Genomic DNA, 23,153 nt, shown 5'->3' with positions numbered 1-23,153 from the left:
AACATTAAGGAACCCTGTAGAACACATCAGAATTGTCGTTCCTTCCCTTCCTTCCCTGCTGCAAAGTTCAGAGAGGCTGGGGCATTTGTCCACAGAACCTTGCCCCCTTTGGTGATGACTCTCCCTTGGTGAGAGGGGGTGGTACTGAGAGCCATCTGAGATCTTGAGGTGGAAAAGCAGGGGGATGACTTGCATGAACTAGACCCAAGGTCCTCACATTTTAGCTGCATCAGGATCACCTGGAGGACTTGTTAACCATCGATCTCCAGACCCCAGTCCCAGAGTTTCTGATTTGCATGTCTACCTTCCCAGGTGATGGTAATGCTGCTGGTCCAGGGACCACACTTTGAGAACCACTGGGCTAAACCAGGAACATCTGCAATGTGTGTGGTACTGTCCACCACACCTATGCCAAAACCTTGTGAATTGAGGGCATGCAGCAGCCCAAATGTGTGCCAATGAAACTAACATGTTTAGAGACATAAAGAGAGATTTGGCAACAAAGAAAGGCAGAGGCCAAGATGCTAGTTCAACATTTACTTTGGATTTCTGGGCATGGTTGTGTGCTAGATGACACTGCAGTAAAAGTGTGACCAAGACAGCGTCAGGTCCTGCTTCACTGAGCTCACATTCTAAAAGGGAGTAAGACACATCTCTAGACAGCCTGGCGTGGTCAGCGTGGGGATGGGAGAAGCTTGGGCTAGAAAGATTGGGACTGTCATGACAGAAGTCCAGGCCATAGTGGTCAAAGTGTGCTAGGGGAAGCACAGGGCAAAATAATAAGGGCTCTGATGACAAAGCACAGGCCACAGTGGTCAGGGCTCTCAAGGGGGAAACAGAGGGTGTGGGCCCCAGAGGCAGAGTCCAACCCTTCTCCCCCCAACTCCCCCACCCCCGGAGTCAGGAGGGCTTCCCGGAGGAGGGGGTCTTTATACTGAGATCTTAAGGATAAGTACGAATGAAGCAGGTGGGCAAAGGGACCCCCATGCCGTTTGTGTGCCCTCATGCCACAGCATGTGCAGTCTGGGGGGTGGTCCCTGTGGTGCCTGAATAGCACCGTGTATGTGTCTGCATGTGCTGTCATCTCTCATTGGCTCCTGGAAGGGGATCCTGGTGGGATGCTCGTTTGGGGGACTCCGCTTAATTGCTGCATTTACATAATTGCCACATCTGGAGAAGGGGACAGAAGCAGTGGAAACAGCCACAGCAGGAAGAATGAAGTTAAATTGCCTGAGAGCTGAGGGAGACTTGGGGGGAAGGGAACTGCTCATATCCACACACAGAATCTGCCCCAAAATACACATCCATACTCACACATGCACATCACATACTCAGAAGCTCACCAGAACACACATGGACACAGCAGGCACATGGACCTTATATCACCTGGACTCATGTTCAAATACAGGGGCATACAAAAGTGAATACTTAGACACACTTCCAAAGCACACACACAGACTCACACTCAGACATGTGAGAGGTCACATGTGCAGAAACACACTCTGCACACAGATTCTCTCTTGTACACATGTGTGAGCCACACTCCCACACATATGCACAGAAACATATTCAGAGAGTCACATCAGACACCTCCATGGGCTGGGCATACACATGTGTGCACACACACATTCAAACCAGCGGATTCAGTCTGTCTGCCAAAAAGGGGTCGCTTTATAAATAAACTTAGGCCCCTTCCAAGTCAGGGGGTTGTTAGCGCAAGAAGGGATGGAGGTGGTATCTCCTTATCCTCAACTAGTACCTACCAACTCCTTGTACAACCCAAGTCCAGTCAATGGGGTTCATTGACATTAGCTTGGCTTTGTAATTAGCACATGAATCAGAGCTGAGAACTAGGGACTCACTTTAAAGATCATGTCTGAAGGTGCACCCCCATGTGGAGGGGTCAAAAGAGTGGGGCAAGGAGATGAGTACATCCTCTCCATCCACATCCCGTACACGCATTCTAACCACCCTAAATCAGATTGATGGGTCCCAAACAAGCACTGACTTCTACACAGCAACCAGGAGACTCTCTACATGAGGTTCTGCTGAACTACGTGGAAGACGGAATGCAACTTTCAAGGTCTGCTTTAATGACTTCCAGCTATCAACATGGAAGAACACTTCCATAAGAACATGGGGAAAGGTTTACATTTGTGCAAAGAATGGAGGGAAATATGCCGAAAACTTTTAACTAGCAAACATAAGAGACTTTGGGCCACTGTATAGACCTGCTCTGTGAAAGCCTGAATGCCACAGTTGGGGATTAGAGGCTCATTTTACAGAATGACAAGGAGGGCTCAAGCTTTACTGATATCTGGGGCCAGAAAGGAAGGATCAGTGTGTTAGTGAATGTAATGCCAGCTGCTGTAACAAGTAACCCCCTGATTCTCAGTGACTTAATACAATAGTTTATTTCTTGCCACAGGTGTCCTGCGTGGTTGGCAGCTATCCTCCATCTGCTGATTCACATGCCAGATTTGTTAATCTTGCACCTCCATTGTTTCCTAGGGCTCAGAATTATCTGCTTCTACCTGGCAAATGGGAGGAGACAGAGTGGAGAAGTTTCAGCAGCTTCTTAAAAAAACTTGGCCCAGAAGTGACATTCTACAGATTTCCCTTCTGCTCATATCTTATTGGTGAGATGCAAGGGGGGCTGAGAACATATTTCTAGGCTGGGCATCTCCCTCTCAGTCACAATTATGCAAGGAGAGTGTGGATTATAATGGAGCCAACATCAACCACCACCAGATCCACAACCTCAGGGGAAGCAGCAGAAAGAGGCTATGGGATCTCCTTCCATCCACTACATGGAGTCCTGCTCCAGGGAGAAGTTCCCAGCCCCACCCTGACCACCCACCCACCCATCTACCCTGGTTCCCTGCCTTTGGGGTGGGTGACCACAAATTTGACTCCTTTGAGGGCAAAGAGAATCTGACTTGATTTGATAAACCTTTAGGTCACTGCAGAAGGATAATGGTGAGAGTCCGACACTCTTCTCTAAGCATTTATTGAGCCCTTACTGTGTGTCAGGCCCGATGCTGGGAACATGCCCATGAATGAGACACAGTCCAGGCTTTGGAATTGTGTCTCCTCACAGGGCAGAAAGAGAACAGATGATTTCTGAACCTGTGCTTGTCGCTGTGATATTTCATTATGAACAAGATGGGAGAGAGGGGAGGGGCAAGGAAACCACCAAGTCTGTCTGTCTGTTGGTGACGGTTGGGGTGGGGTTCAGGGAAGGGATGGGGGCAACATTTGAGGGGGTCACCTGGACCAAAAGGGGATAGAGCTTTCTAGGTGTGAACATAATCCCTGTGTGCAGACCCGTGTGCTAATCAGAAACCTATGATTCCAGTTCCTAACACAAACCACTGCTGATTCAAGTGCTAATCAGAAATCTGACCCCTGTGAAATCTGATCCCTAATCAGAATTCTGATCCCATGTTCTGATTCATGTGCTAATTATAAATCTATGTTGATTGCAAACTCTGTCCTGGAGAAGGGCTAAATCATAAACTTGGGCAGGAACACATGCTGATAACCATCAACTCAAAGAGATCCACGTTGCTAATGGCCATCTAGAGTTGATTCCTGTGCTAATTACAATCTTGGGATCATTTAATAGAATGATCAGGGGGTGTTAAATTCATAGTGAAGAAGACTCTGAAGACTCTCAGACTCTGAAGACTGACAGCCTGGGTTTAAATTCCATTCCTGTAAAGAGGGGGCTGATAGTAAATCAAATGTCTTTTGGGAGAATTAAATGAGTTAATACAAGTAAAGCGCTGGGAGCAGGGCCTGGCATCTAAGTGCTTACTCGCTAAGTACTAGCTGTAATAATAATGATAATATGCAGCCAACAGTTATTGTTCTGATTTCATGTAATTCTCATAGCTGGCCCTACCTGCAATCTCTTCACCACCTTCCTTGGCCCAGGTCTGAGGGCCTCATCCTCTGGAAAGGTTTCCCAGAGCTTCCCAGGGACCAGGGAGTCCCCAGTCCCGCCTTCGCCCCTATCCCTTTCAGCACCCTTCCCAGGCCAGGGCGTAACCGCTCAATCGCCACTTGGGGGCAGCAACACACCGTTCAGCAGCTGCGCGCGCGGCGCATTGTGGGGCGCGTAGGCTTGAGGGCAGGTTAAGCGGTGGCTTGGGTCAGCATGCGAACTGCGTTTCCCGGAAGGCCACGCGACACCCTCTGCCTCACCTTGCTCAAATCTTGGAAGCGGAGGTCTCGCCCCGACAGAGGACGCGCCTCCAGAGCGGCGCGGGGGATTATGGGGTGTAGGGACTGAGGCCCGCGCGGGAAGCAGGGATTGCTGCGCAGGCGTGGGTGGCCGGTAGCGCCCGCTGGACCTTAGCTGGTGGGTGCCCCTGGCTGCACAGACGCGGAGCTGAAGTTGAAGCAGCGGTGGAGGGTAGGCAGTCCATTACTCGAGGAAGAGCGGGATCCCCGGCCCCCCGCTCCACCCCCCCCCCCCCCGCCCCACACTGTGTGTGTCCTGGAACCAGCTCACCAGCCGTGAGGCTCTCTCCTGCATCTCCACTGTCCCTAGTATTTCCTTGGCGCTAGTCTTTTTTTTTTTTTTTTAATTTATGTATTTATTTATTTTTGGCTGCGTTGGGTCTTTGCGGGCTTTCTCTAGTTGTGGCGAGCGGGGGCTACTCTTCGTTGCGGTGCGTGGGCTTCTCATTGCAGTGGCTTCTCTTGTTGGGGAGCACGGGCTCTAGGCACACGGGCTTCAGTAGTTGTGGCTCGTGGGCTTAGTTGCTCCGCGGCGTGTGGGGTCTTCCCAGACCAGGGCTCAAACCCGTGTCCCCTGCATTGGCAGGCGGATTCCTAACCACTGCGCCACCAGGGAAGTCCCAGTGCTCCAGTCTTAAGAGGAAAAAAAAAAAAAATCCTTCTTTTCTCTCATTTCCTTTTATAGCCACACCCCCTTTTAAAAAAAACCACCTTACTATAGTAACGTTCAACCGTGCACAAAAATAGAATAGTACGATGATCCTCCAGCTACCCATCCAACAATTATCAACATATGACCAGTCTTGTTTTATTTTTTCTGCTTCCCTCCCTGGCTGAATTTGTTTAAAGCAAATGCCAGACATCATATGATTTCATCCATAAATACTTTTGTATGTATCTCTAAAATATAAGGTTCTTAAAAAAAAAAACCTTTATCACCTAAAAAACGAATAATTCCATAATATTATCCAATATCCAACCCATCACCAAATTTCCCTGATCATCTTATAAATGTCTCCTAACTGTTAGCTTGTTCAAATCAGAATCCAAACAGGATAGTGCATTGCATTTTGTTGGTACCTCTTTAAGTCTTATTCAATGACAGTTCCCCCTCACTCCCATCTATCTCACAGTCTGGTTGCACTTCTTGGTGTCCTTTAATATGTTCTTCGGTCCCCTGTATGCCCTGCAAACTGGTAAATCTAGAGGCTGGGTCGGATTCAGATTCAATTTAGGGGTAAGTATGCTTCGTGGGTGATGACAAGTCCTTCCATCAGGAAGCACATAATACTGCCTGGATGTTTCTTTTTTTGTGTGATGTTAATATTCAGTGTTGGGTTTGAGTGTTGTCGGCCTGATCCATCCATTATGAAACCACAGCCAAACCTCAGGAAGGAAGTGTCTCCATGATCTCCCCTCCATCTCTCTCCCTCTATTTCACAAATGTTGGCGCCTATTGCTAAACCTCTTCCTTGTTGCTAAGCTCAAGAGGCAATTCTCCATCCTCAACTCACTGGTCCTGTAATAATGGACCTGTCCCATGCTGTCCAGTAGGGTAGCCACTAGCCACACAAGTGGCTTTTGAGAGGTTAACTAGTTCTAATTGAGATGTGTGCTGTAAGTATGAAATACACACTGCGATTTCAAAGACAGTACAAAAAGAAGAATGTAAAATATCTCAAGAATTTAAAAAATATTGATAACATGTTGAAACGATAGTTTTGGGGTATATTAATAATAAAATACACGAGAGAGCTATTTTATTAAAAGTACTTTCACCTGTTTACTTTTTAAGTGTGGCTACTAGAAATTTTAAAATCACCTATGTGATTCACATTACATTTCTAGTAGAAAGTGTTGTTCTAGACCAGTGGTTTTCAAGTGTGATCTCTGGACCAGCGGCGTTAGCGTTAGCATCAGCATCACATGACAACTTGTTAGAAATGCAAATTCTCTGTCGCCCTGGACCTACTGAACCAGAGTCTCTGGGGATGGGACCCAGCAGTCTGCATTTTACCAAGCCCTCCAGACCATTCCTGTCTGAAAACTCCCCTCCCAGTTTCTGTGACACAGTACCCTCCCAAACCCACCTACTTCTCACCCCTTCACTGTTAGCACTGTGGTCTGAGCATCATTCGGTCCTACCTGGACCACTGCAATTGCTTACAAACTGGTTTCCTGGCATCTAATCTACTTGTAGTTGTAGTTGTAGTTTCCTGGCATCTACCCTACTTGTAGTTCTCACACACAGCTCTGGGGCTCCTCCAAAAACATAAATCAGATCACATTACTTCCCTGCTTAAAACCTTCCAGTGACTTCTTATTGCATTTAGAATAAAATCCAAACTCCTTCCTGTGGCCCCTGCAGCCTCCCCACCTTCACATCATCCCCCAGCTCGCCCTTCGCTTTTTCTGCCCCAGCCTTGCCACCTTTCTCGCTGTTGCTCACACTCCCAGCTCTTTCTTGCCTCGGGGACTTTGTGATGGCCATTCCCTCTTCTGAGAACACGGTTCTTTGTAGGACTGGCTCTCTCTTTTCCTTCGGGCCTCAGCTTAGATGTCCTCATCTCCATGCTGCCATGTGTCATTAAAGCCCGGCTCCCTGCACCCATGTTCACACAATGTCACCCACCTTTCATTCTCAGCATGGCACGTACCACACACTGTTCTTCTTCATTTGTCTTATCATGCATGCACACGGGGGCAGGAACTCATCTCTCTAGCCCACCACTTTGTCCTCAGCTCCTCCCACAGTGCCTGCACACAGTAGGTGCTTAAAAAAGGTCTTTTCACTGACCCAGCACGTGAACTTCTACAGCTGCTCCTCCTCAGTCTCTCTAGCTTCCTCCACCTACTCTGAAATCAGAGGACCGTTGGCATCCATGGTGTTTGAAATCTCAGAACGTTCCCCATGACAATCCTGATTTCTGGCTTCTGCCACATTGGGATATCTGACAACACAGAGCCCACTTTCCAACTTGGGACCAGTAGGCTGGAGCTGCTATACCTGTGAGAGCTTGCTGAGGATACAGAAAACAAAGAACAGAGGGACGTTAACACATAGGGGTGGTTATGCAGCAGATGGAGGTGCTGAGGGGCCAAACAAGAGCCAGTGAAGCCATCGGAAATTAACAGCAGTGGGAAGCCACTGCTGCTCCAGGCGGGAAGAACAAAGGGAGGAGGTGGTGTCACCAGAGGCTGTGAGCCACAACTACTGAGCCCACGCGCCTAGAGCCTGTGCTCCGCATCGAGAGAAGTTACTGCAATGACAAACCCGCGCACTGCAACGAAGAGTAGCCCCTGCTCGCCACAACTAGAGAAAGCCGGCACGCAGCAACGAAGACCCAATGCAGCCAAAAATCAATAAAATAAAATAAAATAAAAAAGAAATTCACAAAGACCTCAGTGGGGCTGTTCTCGTGTGGTGTCTGTGCTGTGGCTGGAGTCCGATGTTGACTGGGGTGGGGTCATTTGAGAACTCTAGGGGCTGATGTCCAAGGTGGCTCACTCACACTGCTGGCAATGTTGCTGGCTGTCGGTTGAGAGCTCGGTGGGCTGTTGACCCGAGCAACTACACGTGGCTACTCCAGCATGGTGACCTTACATGGTGGCCGGCTTCTTCCAGAGCATGTGTTCCAAAAGATCCAGGCAGAAACTGTATGTTTGTTTGTTTGTTTTTATGACTTGGCCTCAAAAATCCCACAGCATCACTTCTGCAGTCACAAACCCACCCAGATTCAAGATGAAGCTACATAGATCCCACCTTTTGATGTGAGGAACTTGCTACAAAGAATGTTATTTGAGGCACTGATAGGAGTCCTTTTCTGTCTTGACTCTAGACATTCTCCTGAGATGAACTTCTCTGTTATAGTCTGGTGGCTTTGATGACTAACTACACGGCTACGATTCCAAGCCCTATTTGCAGCCCAGACCCTCTCTTGATGTATAGAATGGTTATCAACTGGACATCCCTCCTCCCAGATATTATGTAGACACTTCAAAATATCTAAACGCAGGTAATTCTCTTTTTTTCTTATTAGTTATCTATTTTATACATATTAGTGTATATATGTCAATCCCAATCTCCCAATTCATCACACCACCACCCCCCCGCCACTTTCCTTGGTGTCCATACATTTGTTCTCTACATCTGTGTCTCTATTTCTGCCCTGAAAACCAGTTCATCTGTACCATTTTTCTAGGTTCCACATATATGCGTTAATATACGATATTTGTTTTTCTCTTTCTGACTTACTTCACTCTGTATGACAGTCTCTAGATCCATCCACATCTCTACAGATGACCCAGTTTTGTTCCTTTTCATGTCTGAGTAATATTCCATTGTATATATGTACCACATCTTTATCCATTCGTCTGTCGATGGACATTTAGGTTGCTTCCATGACCTGGCTACTGCAATGAACATTGGGGTGCATGTGCCTTTTGAATTATGGTTTTCTCTGGGTATATGCCCAGTAGTGGGATTGCTGGGTCATATGGTAATTCTATTTTTAGTTTTTTAAGACACCTCCATAGGGGCTGTCTCAATTTACATTCCCACCAACAGTGCAAGAGGGCTCCCTTTTCTCCACACCCTCTCCAGCATTTGTTGTTTGTAGATTTTCTGATGATGCCCATTCTAATTGGTGTGAGGTGGTACCTTATTGTAGTTTCGATTTGCATTTCTCTAATAATTAGTGATGTTGAGCAGCTTTTCATGTGCTTCTTGGCCATCTGTATGTCTTCTTTGGAGAAATGTCTATTTAGGTCTTCTATCCATTTTTGGATTGGGTTGTTTGTTTTTTTAATATTGAGCTGCATGAGCTCTTTATATATTTTGGAGATTAATCCTTTGTCTGTTGATTTCTTTGCAAATATTTTCTCCCATTCTGAGGGTTGTCTTTTTGTCTTGATTAGAGTTTCCTTTGCTTTGCAAAAGCTTTTTAGTTTCATTAGGTCCCATTTGTTTATTTTTGTTTTTATTTCCATTACTCTAGGAGGTGGATCAAAAAAAATCTTGCTGTGATTTATGTCAGAGTGTTCTTCCTATATTTTCCTCTAAGAGTTTTATAGTGTCCGGCCTTACATTTAGGTCTCTAATCAATTTTGAGTTTATTTTTGTGTATGGTGTTAGGGAGTGTTCTAATTTCATTCTTTTACATGTAGCTGTCCAGTTTTCCCAGCACCACTTATTGAAGAGACTGTCTTTTCTCCATTGTATATCCTTGCCTCCCTTGTCATAGATTAGTTGACCATAGGGGCATGAGTTTCTATGCATGGTATCTCTGGGCTTTCTATCCTGTTCCATTGACCTATATTTCTGTTTTGTGCCAGTACCATATTGTCTTGATTACTGTAGATTGGTAGTATAGTCTGAAGTCAGGGAGTCTGATTCCTCCAGCTCCATTTTTTTCCCTCAAGACTGCTTTGGCTATTCGGGGTCTTTTGTGTCTCCATAAAAATTTTAAGATTTTTTGTTCTAGTTCCGTAAAAAATGCCAATGGTAATTTGATAGGAATTGCATTGAATCTGTAGATTGTTTTGGGTAGTATAGTCATTTTCACAATATTGATTCTACTGATCCAAGAACATGGTATATTTCTCCACCTGTTTGTGTCAACTTTGATTTCTTTCATCAGTGTCTTATAGTTTTCTGAGTACAGGTCTTTTACCTCCTTAGGTAGGTTTATTCCTAGGTATTTTATTCTTTTTGTTGCAATGGTGAATGGGATTGTTTCCTTAATTTCTCTTTCTGATCTTTCATTGTTAGTGTATAGGAATGTAAGAGATTTCTGTGCATTAATTTTGTATCCTGCAACTTTACCAGATTCATTGATTAGCTCTAGTAGTTTTCTGGTGGTATCTTTAGGATTCTCTATGTATAGTATCATGTCATCTGCAAACAGTGACAGTTTTACTTCTTCTTTTCCAATTTGTATTCCTTTTATTTCTTTTTCTTCTCTGATTGCCGTGGCTAGGACTTCCAAAACTATGTTGAATAATAGTGGTGAGAGTGGACATCCTTGTCTTGTTCCTGATCTTAAAGGAAATGCTTTCATTTTTTCACCATTGAGAATGGTGTTTGCTGTGGGTTTGTCGTATATGGCCTTTATTATGTTGAGGTAGGTTCCTTCTGTGCCCACTTTCTGGAGAGTTTTTATCATAAATACGTGTTGAATTTTGTCAAAAGCTTTTTCTGCATCTATTGAGATGATCATATGGTTTTTATTTTCAGTTTGTTAATATGGTGTATCACATTGATTGATTTGCATATATTGAAGAATCCTTGCATCCCTGGGATAAATCCCACTTGATCATGGTGTATGATCCTTTTAATGTGTTGTTGGATCCTGTTTGCTAGTATTTTGTTGAGGATTTTTGCATCTGATATTGGTCTGTAATTTTCTTTTTTTTTTGTAGTATCTTTGTCTGGTTTTGGTATCAGGGTGATGGTGGCCTCATAGAATGAGTTTGGGAGTGTTCCTTCCTCTGCAATTTTGGGGAAGAATTTGAGAAGGATGGGTGTTAGCTCTTCTCTAAATGTTTGATAGAATTCATCTGTGAAGCCATCTGGTCCTGGACTTTTGTTTGTTGGAAGATTTTTTTTTTTTTTTTTTTTGCTGTACGCGGGCCTCTCACTGTTGTGGCCACTCCCATTGCGGAGCACAGGCTCCGGACGCACAGGCTCAGTGGCCATGGCTCACGGGCCCAGCCACTCCGTGGCATGTGGGATCTTCCCGGACCGGGGCACGAACCCGTGTCCCCTGCCTCGGCGGGCGGACTCTCAACCACTGCGCCACCAGGGAAGCCCTGTTGGAAGATTTTTAATCAAGTTTCAATTTCATTACTTGTGATTGGTCTGTTCATATTTTCTATTTCTTCCTGCTTCAGTCTTGGAAGGTTATACCTTTCTAAGAATTTGTCCATTTCTTCCAGATTGTCCATTTTATTGGCATAGAGTTGCTTGTAGTAGTCTCTTAGGATGCTTTGTATTTCTGCAGTGTCATTGTAACTTCTCCTTTTTCATTTCTAATTTTATTAATTTGAGTCCTCTCCCTCTTTTTCTTGATGAGTCTGGTTAATGGTTTATCAATTTTGTTTATCTTTTCAAAGAACCAGCTTTTAATTTTATTGATCTTTGCTATTGTTTTCTTTGTTTCTATTTCATTTATTTCTGCTCTGATCTTTATGATTTCTTTCCTTCAACTAACTTTGGGTTTTGTTTGTTCTTCTTTCTCTGGTTCCTTTAGGTGTAAGGTTAGATTGTTTATTTGAGATTTTTCTTGTTTCTTGAGGTAGGCTTGTATTGCTATAAACGTCCCTCTTAGAACTGCTTTTCCTGCATCCCATAGGTTTTGGATTGTCGTGTTTTCATTGTAATTTGTCTCTAGGTATTTTTTGATTTCCTCTTTGATTTCTTCAGTGATCTCTTGGTTATTTAGTAACATATTGTTTAGCCTCCATGTGTTTGTGTTTTTTTTGTGTGTGTGTGTGTTTGTGTTTTTTACATTTTTTTCCCTGTAATTGATTTCTAATCTCATAGTGTTGTGGTTGGAAAAGGTGCTTGATATGATTTCCATTTTCTTAAATTTACCGAGGCTTGATTTGTGACACAAGATGTGATCTATCCTGGAGAATGTTCCGTGCACACTTGAGAAGAAAGTGTAACCTGCTGTTTTTGGATGGAATGTCCTATAAATGTCAATTAAATCTATCTGGTTTATTTTGTCATTTAAAGCTTGTGTTTCCTTATTAATTTTCTGTCTGGATGATCTGTCCATTGGTGTAAGTGAGGTGTTAAAGTCCTCCACTATTATTGTGCTACTGTCGATTTCCTCTTTTATAGCTGTTAGCAGTTGCCTTATGTATTGAGGTGCTCTTATGTTGGGTGCATATATATTTATAATTGTTATATCTTCTTCTTGGATTGATACCTTGATCATTATGTAGTGTTCTTCCTTGTCTCTTGTAACATTCTTTATTTTAAAGTCTATTTTATCTGATATGAGTATTGCTACTCCAGCTTTCTTTTGATTTCCATTTGCATGGAATATCTTTTTCCATTCTCTCACTTTCAATCTGTGTGTGTCCCTAGGTCTGAAGGGGGTCTCTTGTAGACAGAATATATATGGGTCTTGTTTTTGTATCCATTCAGTGAGCCTGTGTCTTTTGGTTGGAGCATTTAATCCATTCACGTTTAAGGTAATTATCAATACATATGTTCCTATTACCAATTTTTTAATTGTTATGGGTTTGTTTTTGTAGGTCCTTTTCTTCTCTTGTGTTTCCCACTTAGAGAAGTTCCTTTAGCATTTGTTGTAGAGCTGTTTTGGTGGTGCTGAATTCTCTTAGCTTTTGCTTGTCTGTAAAGCTTTTGATTTCTCCATCAAATCTGAATGAGGTCCTTACCGGGTAAAGTAATCTTGGTTGTAGGTTCTTCCCTTTCATCACTTTAAATATATCGTGCCACTCCCTTCTGGCTTGTAGAGTTTCTGCTGAGAAATCAGCTGTTAACTTGTGGGGGTTCCCTTGTATGTTATTTGTTGTTTTTCCCCTGTTGCTTTCAATAATTTTTCTTTGTCTTTAATTTTTGTCAATTTGATTACTGTGTGTCTCGGGGTGTTTCTCCTTGGGTTTATCCTGCCTGGGACTCTCTGTGCTTCCTGGACTTGGGTGGCTATTTCCTTTCCCATGTTAGGAAAGTTTTCAACTATAATCTCTTCAAATATTTTCTCGGGTCCTTTCTCTCTCTCTTCTCCTTCTGGGACCCCTATAATGTGAATGTTGTTGCATTTAATGTTGTCCCAGAGGTCTCTTAGGCTGTCTTCATTTCTTTTCATTCTTTTTTTTTTTATTCTGTTCCATGGTAGTGAATTCCACCATTCTGTCTTCCAGGTCACTTATCTGTTCTTCTGCCTCAGTTATTCTGCTATTGATTCCTTCTAATGTATTTTTCATTTCAGTTATTGTATTGTTCATCTCTGTTTGTTTGCTCTTTAATTCTTCTAGGTGTTTGTTGTTTAATTCTTCTAGGTCTTTGTTAAACATTTCTTGCATCTTCTTGATCTTTGCTTCCATTCTTTTTCTGAGGTCTTGGATCATCTTCACTATCATTATTCTGAATTCTTTTTCTGGAAGGTTGCCTATCTCCACTTTATTTAGTTGTTTTTCTGGGGTTTTATCTTGTTCCTTCATCTGGTAAAAAGTCCTCTGTCTTTTCATTTTGTCTATCTTTCTGTGAATGTGGTTTTCCTTCCACAGGCTGCAGAACTGTTGTTCTTCTTGCTTCTGCTGTCTGCCCTCTTAAACTCAGGTAATTCTGATACCCAGTTGCTGATTGGGAATCACTATTCTTCAAGATGAATGCTAACTTTCTTACAGTGGCATTCAGGGCTCCCATCTTTCCACATTATACAGACCCTGATTTGGCCCCAACCTCATCTCTCTGCCTCTGGACTTTAGGGATTCACCAAGACAATCTCTAAGTGGTTTCTCGCCTGTGAACCTTAGTACATGCTCTTCCATTTAACTGATTGTGCTCTCATTTTTAATACACATATCTGGGGTTACCTCCATCGGAAGCCACTTCCTTTCTCAGACTGGGAGAGGTACCTGCCTCAGGGCCCAGCAATGCCTTGGGCCCCTACACTCACTGCATTTCAGGAGCCTGTGTCTGTGTGGCCTGCCATTGCACCTGCTTTCTGCCTGACCCTTGTGAATGGCTAATAAGCAGCCGTTTAATGGATTGTGGAAGTCAGTTATGCTGAAATTCCCAAAGAGATATACCTCCCTATTCACACTCATATAATCCTCTCCCCTTGAATCTGCCTTGGACATGTGACTTGCTTTAACCAATAGAATATGACAGAAGTCACCCCCAGCCAGTTCCTGGCTAAGCCTTAAGATTGTCAGTTTTTGCTTCTGTGTACTCAGGAGCTCTGAGCTCTGAGTTGGGGAGACCACATGGAAAGGCCATGTGGAGACCTAAGGAAGCCAGGTAACAGCGAGAATCGATGCCCCTCATACATGACCCCAGTTCAGCTGTTCTAGTTATCCCTTAGCCATTCGAACTTTTTCCAAAGCACCAGACACGCAAATGAAGAAGCTCTCTTGGATGTTCTTTTTTTTCTTGGATGTTCTAACCAGAGCTGACATCATGTGGAACAGAGACAAACCATCTCTGCATCTATTCAAAATCTTGAAGCACAGGACAGTGAACAAATAATAACATGGTTGCTGTTTTAAGCCATTAGTTGTAGGGAATTTTGTTATGCAGCAATGGCTACCTGATACACACTGAGTAAACTATTTCCTCTTCCTCTGTACACTCACTGCCCAGATCAGGGCTGGCATATTGTATGCATTCATTTATTTGCTCACTCATTCACTGATTCATTCACTAATTTATTCTTTCACCAGATATTTATTGAGATCCTGCCATGTGCCAAGCTCTGTTCTAGGTGCTGTGGATACACTGGTGAAAAGACAGGCAAAATCATGGAATTCATATAATATAAAGTGTGATTTCAGTGTAAGAGCAATCATCCTGGGTAATGTACCAGAATGATTGGCCAAAGACAGAGTAAAGAAAGCAAGAATGTATTATAGAACAGAAACATAATGTCATACCAGCTGGGTTTATGTCTCAGCCATTTGGGGGAAAATATCAATTTGGAGCCTCATCTTGCATGATAAATGAAAATAAATTCCAGATGGACTAGAGGAAAATGTGGGAAGAAAATTACACAATAAAAATCTTGAAAAAAAAATCTTGAAGATGAAATAAATATTTAATAACCTCTGGGTTGGAAAAGACTTTCTGAACTTTAAGAGAATAAATCACAGGGACTTCCCTGGCGGTCCGGTGGTTAAGACTCCGTGTTTCCACTGCAGCGGTCATGGGTTCGATCCCTGGTGATCCCTGGTTGAGGAACTAAGATCCCGTATGCCGTGCTGCACAGCCAAAAATAAATAAATAAATAAAAATTAAAAAATCCTGTTAAAAAAAGAACAAATTACAAAGGAAAGGATAGATGGGTTTGACTGTATAAAAAGTTAAATATCCCATATGTTCAAAAAGGGCATGACGGGGCTTCCCTGGTGGCGCAGTGGTTGAGAGTCTGCCTGCCGATGCAGGGGACACGGGTTCGCGCCCCGGTCCGGGAAGATCCCATATGCCGCGGAGCTTCTGGGCCCGTGAGCCATGACCGCTGAGCCTGCGCGTCCGGAGCCTGTGCTCCGCAACTGGAGAGGCCGCAACAGTGAGAGGCCAGCATACCGCAAAAAAAAAAAAAAAAAAAAGGGCATGACTAAAATTGAAGTTAAATAAATAGTAGAGAAAAATATTTGCAACAGGTATGATAGAAAAGTGGTTAATGTAATAAAGATATTAATAAATTAATGTGGAATTAACAGGAAAAGCCAATACCCAAAAGAAAGATGAGTAATTAATATGAAAAGACAATTCAAAGAAGAAATACAAATGGCCAAAAAAGATGAAAGGCAAGTTTATCCCCAGTAATATTCAAATAACTTGCCACTTGAAATACTGAGATGCATCCCTTTGTCTGTCAAATCAGCAAGGATGTTTGAAATGTGGTTCCCTTTGGTGAGGAGAGTTCAGGGAAATGGAAGACCCTGTTCACATTCACTATGATTGGGATGTGAATGGGAGTGACCCTTCCAGAGAAGGATTGGGCAGCCTGAGTCCAAAGCCTGAGAATGTGCATATCTGTTAATTCACCATTTACCCTGCTAGGAACTTAGCCCCTGGAAAGGATCCGGCAAGTGGAAAAGATTTCACTACAAGGATTTTTATAACACCATTTTAAAAATAATAGCGAAACGAACAAAAACTAATTGGAAATAATTTGACTGTGTCCTACTAGCATTTGACAAAGATCCATGGGATGTTAATTGGTGTTTGAGAATAAAGACTCCTTGATAAAATAAATGTGGGAAATGCTGGCTTGAAAGAAGTTAGGTGAGCTGCAGGAATTTTCCTCAACATGCTAGAGTCCATGATAACTGTATGAGGGTACCTCCTAGGCATTTTTTTCCTGAATGTATTTACTTATTTCTGACTTCATTTTCAGTTCTTTAGCAGTTGTTGGCAACTATCATGCCATTTCTTCTCTCTCATTCTATTGCCACCTCACGGCCCAAGACCTACTCAGATTCAAGGGGTGGGGTAATAGACTCCACCCTTTGATGGAAGATGCTGTGAAGTCAGATGGCAAAGGATAAGGAGCCAGGGAGGGGTGAAAAATTGGAGCCATTTTTGCAGTTGACCAGAGCCCTTTCTTTTCTTTTCTTTTCTTTTTTTTTTTTTTTGCGGTACGCGGGCCTCTCACTGTTGTGGCCTCTCCCGTTGCAGAGCACAGGCTCCGGACGCGCAGGCTCAGCGGCCATGGCTCAGACGGGCCCAGCCGCTCTGCGGCATGTGGGATCTTCCCGGACCGGGGCACGAACCCGTGTCCCCTGCATTGGCAGGCGGACTCTCAACCACTGTGCCACCAGGGAAGCCCTAGAGCCCTTTCTTCATGTGTATAAGGCAAGGTAAATTACTAGCAATTGTAACCAAAGAACCCCCAAATCTCAGTGGCTTGATGCAACTTATCTTCTTTCACAGGGTTGTATGATACAGCAGGTGGGGTAGCTCTGCTCCTCAGAGCCACTTAGGGACCCAGGCTCCTCCCACCTGGCACCTCTGGGCTCCTTTAGCTTCCCTGCACCTGCACTTAGTCCTCTCCATTGGTGAATGTTAAAAGAGGTGAGGATCCTAAGTGGGAGGTTTGGGGGATCACACCCGGAAGTCAGACAGCATCTGCCCACTTGCTCATTGGCTCACATACCTGATTATAAGGGAGGATGGGAAATGTGGTCCAGCTGTGTGCAAAGGGGCAAAGGGGGCAGTTTTAGTGAGCAATTAGTCTCTGCTACATATTTGGGAACATGCTGTATCTGAACACAGAGAAGGGTTATCTTGTTTATTTATTTGTTTTCTTGTGTATCACCTGTCTTCTTCCACTAGGATGTAAGCTGCAGGAAGGCAGTTTTATTCACCATTGCATACCCATCACCCATCCAGGGGCCCAGTAAGCACTCAACAAATATGTGATGGAATAAATGGATGAATGCATGAGTGAATGAAAAATTCAGTAACTTCACAGGACACAATATTATGAACCAATTAAGAATGATACTTCTTTTTTTTTAAGAGACTTTAAAAATTTTAATTAATTAATTAATTTATTTATTTTTGGCTGCATTGGGCCTTCATTGCTGCCCGCGGGATTTCTCTAGCTGCGGTGAGCAGGGGCTACTCTTCCTTGCGGTGCGCAGGCTTCTCATTGCAGTGGCTTCTCTTGTTGCAGATCATGGGCTCTAGGAGTGCGGGATTCATTAGTTGTGGCACACGGGCTCAGTAGTTGTGGCTCGTGGACCCTAAAGTACAGGTCCAGTTGTGTGGTGCACAGGCTTAGTTGCTCTGTGGCATGTGGGATCTTCCCAGACCAGGGCTCGAACCCGTGTTGCCTGCATTGGCAAGTGGATTCTTAACCACTGCGCCACCAGGGAAGTCCCAAGAAAATACTCACATATAATGAGCATTTAGGTAGGGTCTATGTTAGGTAGGACATGAATCCGTAACAGAACTCAATATAACTACAGCTTAAACAAAGGAGAACTTTAATTCTCTCTCACCAGTAGACCAAGCATAAGCAGTCCAGGGCTTCATGGTGTCAGTATGGAGGCTTTATGGCATCAGAGATGCAGACTGCTTTGACCTATGGCTCTCCCATCCCTAGGGGAGCGTCCCGGCCTGAGTGGTCCAAGGTGGCTCCCACCACATCCATGCTCCAGGCAGTGGGAAGGGGAAAAGGGAAATGGAGACTCAGCCCACCACTCTTTCTAAGCATAGGTGGACAGAGAAATAAAATCTTAGCTTTGGTGTCTAATTTATTCTGAGGGTCATCTCTTTGGTTTCTTCCCAGGGCAAATAGCGAGGGTAACAGTGAGGTCACGTCATGAATGAGCAGTCAAAGGGAATATAGCTGCTTGTTTCAGGTTAATACAAGTTGGTTGCAAAAATGGGCAGAATGCAAATTTGCATATATGATATGGTCAGAAATATATAAAAATATACCCAGTAAAATGACAGGATGGAAATATAACAAAATACTGTAATGAGGTTGTCTCTCAGATGTAGGTGAAGTTTCTTTTTCTTTTTGTATTTTGCTGTTTTTCAAAATTTTCACAACGAGCAAGCATTATTAGATCTTTTAAATTTTATTTATTGTGACATATAGAACACCTATCAAAAGAGCCCACAAAACCCCCAAACAAAAAGCAAATGCACGGCATAATGAATCATGGAGTGAACACTCGACCATCTACCGCGACAGAAAAAAAAGAGGTCATCAGTGCAGTCTAGAAAATGTTTTGTCCTTTTTTATTCGTAAAGCTTCCTCTTCTCTGACAGGTTACCACCATTTTGATTTGATAGACTCCCTTCCTTGCTTTTCTTAATAGTTTTTCCCCCTACCTGTGCTTCCTAAACACTGTAGTCTCATCTGGACTATTTTTAAACTTTATGCAAATGAGGACCATATTGCATGTACTCTTTTGTATATGGCTTTTTCTTCTTTTACTTAACATTCTGTTTGTGAGATAAATCCACGTTGTAGCAAGTATTAGTATCTACTGTGTTTATTCTGTGGATCCAGGATAATTATTATCATTATTGTGTGAATGGGCTACAATATACATACCCATTCTCCTGTGATGGACATATGTGTTGGTTCCCCTGAAGGGCTTTGCAAATAGCGCAGCTGTGAAGAGGTTTATACAGGCTTCCTGGTGTCCATCCACTAGTCTCCCCAGGATACAGGTAGAGGGGCAGAAGTTCTGAGTCACTGGGAAAAACAATGTCATACTGTTTCCAAAGTGGTTAAACCACTTCCACTCACTCCTTCAGCAGCTTTACAATAAGTCTTGATATCAGGTAGGGTGAGAGACCTCTCATCTTGTTCTTGTCTAAGAGTATCTTTGTTATAATCGGCTCTTTGTATTTCAGTGTAAAATTTAGGATCCATCTGCAAGTTCCACAGAATAAAGCTTTTAGAGTCTAGATTATGAATGGATTGAATATATAGGTAAATTTAGGGGAAACTGCTATCCAAATCCAATAACATGGTATATCAAACCATTTATCTAGATTTTTTTAAAAGTCTTTTACAGAGTTTCCCTGTACAGGCTTTTCATATAGTTTGTTAGATTTATTACTAGCTACTTGGCCATTTATGCTAATGTAAAGTGTTACTTTTTTCCACCTTTGTTTGGTTTATGGCTGGTATATAGCAATAAAATTGATTTTTGTAGGTTGATTTTATATCCAGTTACCTCACTAAATTCTGTTATGAATTCTAATAAATTAGTCTATAGAGTTTTCTGAATTTTCTTTAGCCAGAATCATATAATCTATTAATAATGGTGGCAATAACCTTTTATTTATTTTCCTGCTTTACTTCAGAGTTAAGGTCTCCAGGACAAAATTGAACAGAAGTGATGACAATAGGCATCTTTCTTTGTCTTATTCCAAACTTAGAAGGAAAACATTTTTTTTTAGATTTTTTTTTGATGTGGACCATTTTTTAAGTCTTTATTGGATTTGTTACAATGTGGCTTCTGTTTTATGTTTTGGTTTCTCGGCCCTGAGGCATATGGGGTCTTAGCTCCCTGACCAGGGATCAAACACACACCCCCTTCATTGGAAGGCAAAGTCTTAACCACTGGACAACCAGGGAAGTCCCCGAAGGAAAACTTTTAATATTTAACCATTAAATGTTTTGATACTTAACCATAAGTGATGCTAGCTGTCGGTTTTGGTAGTGCTATTCATCAAATTTTTATAAAACTTTTTTATTGGAGTATATTTTATTTAAAATGCTCTATTAGTTTCAGGTGTACAGCCAAGTGAATCAGTAATACATATTTGTGTATCCACTCTGTTTTAGATTCTTTTCTCATATAGGTCATTACAGAGTATTGAGTAGAGTTCCCTGTGCTATACAGTAGGTCCTTATTAGTTGTCTATTTTATATATAGTTATTCATCAAATATTTAAATTCACTTCTATTCCTAGTTTTCTGAAAGAATGTTGAATTTCATCAAAAACTTTTGGCATCTGTTGAGGTAATCATATGCTTCCCCCCTTAACCTGTTAATGTGCTGGTTTACATTGATTTTCTAATATTCAACCCATCTTGCTTTCTTACTATAACTCTAACTTGGTCATGATCTATTCAAATATTGCCTCTACCCCATTCTTCTATGACTACAATGAAATAAGTTAGAAATTCTCTTTCATCCTATCTTCTGTATTTCTCTTTTTTTAAAAAATATCTTTATTGGAGTATAATTGCTTTACAATGGTGTGTAAGTTTTTGCTTTATAACAAAGTGAATCAACTATACATATACATATATCCCCATATCTCCTCCCTCTTGCGTCTCCCTCCCACCCTCCCTATCTCACCCCTCTAGGTGGTCACAAAGCACCGAGCTGATCTCCCTGTGCTATGCAGCTGCTTCCCACTAGCTATCTGTTTTACATTTGGTAGTGTATATATGTGCAGTGGCTTCTCTTGTTGCGGAGCACGGGTTCTAGGCGTGTGGGCTTCAGTAGTTGAAGCACGCGGTCTCAGTAGCTGTGGCTCGCGGGCTCTAGAGCACAGGCTCAGCCGTTGTGACACATGGGCTTAGTTGCTCCGCAACATGTGTGATCTTCCTGGACCAGGGCTCGAACCCGTGTCCCCTGTACTGACAGGAGGATTCTTAGCCACTGCGCCACCAGGGAAGCCCTTAACCATTTTTAAAGTGTACAATTCAGGGGCATTAAGTACATTCACAGTGTTGTGCAACCATCACCACTATCTATTTCCAGAATGTTTTTGTCACCTGAAGGCTTCGACTATTCTCTTCTTTGATGTCTGCCCTTGCATCATCTCTGGGATTCCTGTAAAGTAACCCATGATGACATCCCTCGACCATCCTGTGTCCCCTCTCTTGCTCTTGTCCACCAGTTAGGAGAGACCAGTGTAGAAGTAATCCTTCAGCAGTTGGCGCTGTCCTTTTACGGGAGGGGTGTCTTCGAACGCGCAAGAACACGGGCACTCCTTCTGGGGTCAGGAGGCTGGTCAGCCCTTCCTCAGCCTGACAGCTGTGTCAGGAGGGTTCCAAGGGGCCACAGTGGGAAGTGCAGGAGTGTTTTATCTTTGTTTGCAGGAGTTCTGCTGAGCTGGGAGTCCCTCATGAGGGCCCTGGAAGGAAAGTTGCTTTATGCCCTCCGTGGGGATTATTTATTTATTTATACTTTTTTTTTTTACATCTTTATTGGATTATAATTGCTTACAGTGGTGTGTTAGTTTCTGCCTCTACTGAATTCTGGATAGTTTTTTTCTTAATTTTTTTAACCTACCTCCTTTTTCCAGCTATGTCTAATCTCTATTAAACACACTCATTGAGTTTTTAATTTCAGTGATTATATTTTTTCCGTTCTAGATTGCTTTTTGTTTTGTATTCGAATACCGAAAAAAAAAACCTCTCTCACTTTTTATAATTTCCAGTTTCCTGATAAAAACTTCAAACTTGTGTTTTGTTTTCTTGAAAATTCGTGTAGCTATAGCATAGTGAAGGGGGTATAAGGATAAACTGCAAGTTCACATGAAAGCTAGGTGACTCCGGGCTCATTCTTACCTTGAGTGTGATGGCCTTCAGGTTTCAGCTTAAAATGAAGAGCTGAGGTTCAGACTTGCCAGTCTGGGTGGATCTGGGCCTTTACTTTTGCTCCTCTACTCTCAGACTGTCTTCTGAGTTGGAAAATGCCTTCGGGACAAATGAAGGCATTTGTCCCAAAGGCATTTGAGTTTTGAACTCCTCTCTTGTTTTATTCTGAGTTTTCAGTACTGTTTCCTTAGCCTCTTACTAGTGCTTTGCTGCTTTTAGTAAATTTTTTTTCCCATAGACTTCATCCTGCATTTTTATCTGTTCTCCAATGGAGGGTGGTTTCTGATTTCTTTAGAACACCACTCCTGGCAGAAGAAGTCCTGTATTTTTTTCTTCTGCAAAATTGAATTTATTTGTTTGTTGTGTTTTCTGATATTGAAATATCTTTTCCCCCAATTACATAGATTAAATATATTCCCCATAAAAAAAATCAAATTTTTAAAAGTAAGAAAATATAGGGCTTCCCTGGTGGCGCAGTGGTTAAGAATCCACCTACCAATGCAGGGGACATGGGTTCGAGCCCTGGTTCAGGAAGATCCCACATGCCGCAGAGCAACTAAGCCCGTGCGCCACAACTACTGATTCTGCGTTCTAGAACCTGTGAGCCACAACTACTGAGCCCGCGTGCCACAACTACTGAAGCCCGCATGCCTAGAGCCCACACTCCGCAACAAGAGAAGCCACAGCAATAAGAAGCCCGCGCACTGCAACAAAGAGTAGCCCCCACTCGCCGCAACTAGAGAAAGCCCATGCACAGCAACAAAGACCCAACACAGCCAAAAATAAAAACAAATAAATTAATTTAAAAAAATAAATAATCTAAATCCCACTGCCCAGAGATACCACAGTTGGCATTCACTTGACTACACATTCATACTTCTTTCTATGCAGATATACACAATTTTACTTATATCATTTTATGTAAATGGCATCATGTTATACCCACATTGTTCTCATATAGTTCCTTCACTTTTTTTTTAGATTTTTTTTTTGATGTGGACCATTTTTAAAGTCTTTATTGAATTTGTTACAATATTGCTTCTGTTTTATGTTTTGGTTTTTTGGCCACGAGGCATGTGAGATCTTAGCTCCCTGATGAGGGATCGAACGCGCACCCAC

At 42.8% G+C, this 23,153-nt stretch overlaps 1 protein-coding gene across 3 annotated transcripts in view; it reads left to right on the top strand.

Moving 5' to 3' along the window:
* The first annotated feature begins 3,838 nt into the window (after positions 1-3,838).
* TYROBP (transmembrane immune signaling adaptor TYROBP) overlaps positions 3,839-23,153 on the top strand; it is a 29,962-nt gene continuing 10,647 nt past the window's right edge. For 2 of the 3 annotated variants that reach the window (XM_079907284.1, XM_079907282.1), the window contains exons 1-2: positions 3,839-4,420; positions 8,088-8,264. The gene's annotated coding sequence lies outside the window, so the exon portion shown is untranslated. The remainder of the gene's footprint in view (positions 4,421-8,087; positions 8,265-23,153) is intronic. The other variant, XM_079907283.1, reaches the window with a different exon arrangement.

Source organism: Stenella coeruleoalba, assembly GCF_951394435.1.
Source record: "Stenella coeruleoalba genome assembly, chromosome: 20".
Taxonomy (NCBI): Eukaryota; Metazoa; Chordata; class Mammalia; order Artiodactyla; family Delphinidae; genus Stenella; species Stenella coeruleoalba.
Note: the sequence above shows the minus strand (reverse complement) of the source record. Positions and strands in the feature narration are given on the sequence as shown.